Source organism: Trachymyrmex septentrionalis, unplaced genomic scaffold, assembly GCF_001594115.1.
Source record: "Trachymyrmex septentrionalis isolate Tsep2-gDNA-1 unplaced genomic scaffold, Tsep1.0 scaffold16, whole genome shotgun sequence".
Classification (NCBI taxonomy): Eukaryota; Metazoa; Arthropoda; class Insecta; order Hymenoptera; family Formicidae; genus Trachymyrmex; species Trachymyrmex septentrionalis.
The window spans coordinates 1,708,688-1,709,281 of NW_017304758.1; the positions used below are offsets into that span (position 1 = coordinate 1,708,688).

At 25.1% G+C, this 594-nt stretch overlaps 1 protein-coding gene across 1 annotated transcript in view; it reads right to left on the bottom strand.

Annotated features, from left to right (window-relative positions):
* The window catches only part of LOC108746126, a 38,239-nt gene that overhangs the window by 11,586 nt on the left and 26,059 nt on the right, over window positions 1-594 (bottom strand). The gene's annotated exons all lie outside the window — the stretch shown is intronic.

Genomic DNA, 594 nt, shown 5'->3' on the forward strand with positions numbered 1-594 from the left:
GAATAAAACAGATTGTTACTAATGTTAGGATTGATCCCACAATTATTTTAAATTATAATTTTTTACTTACTTGTGCGATTTTATCCCCATGGCTTTTAATGGTATTCCACATTAATTCTCCTAAACTTTTATAATTATTTAACTTATACTGCGCTTGCTCTTTATAAACGTTTTCCATGGTAAAAATCTGGATGCAACAAATTATACCCAATTTGAACTATTTTTAATTATATTTATGGTCCCCTACTCAATATATCGTTAATTTAACAAAAATACAATGAAGTTAAATAATATTACTTAGAGCAATGTATTAAATTTGACTGAAATGTACTTTATTATCTTGATTTTTATTTGATTTAATTGTTATTTAGTGTTAGATATTAAATGAGCAACGATAAACTACGTTCACATTAATGTGCAGTTGCAATACCATTAATGTGAACGTTGCTTATCGTTGCTCCTTTAATATCTAACAGTGCATGAAAAATGTTGTGATAAGCAATATTAAATTACAACACTTTATCTTACATGTCTAAAGATTTATATGCCTGAGATAAAAAAAGTTTTATATATATATATATATATATATGGTTA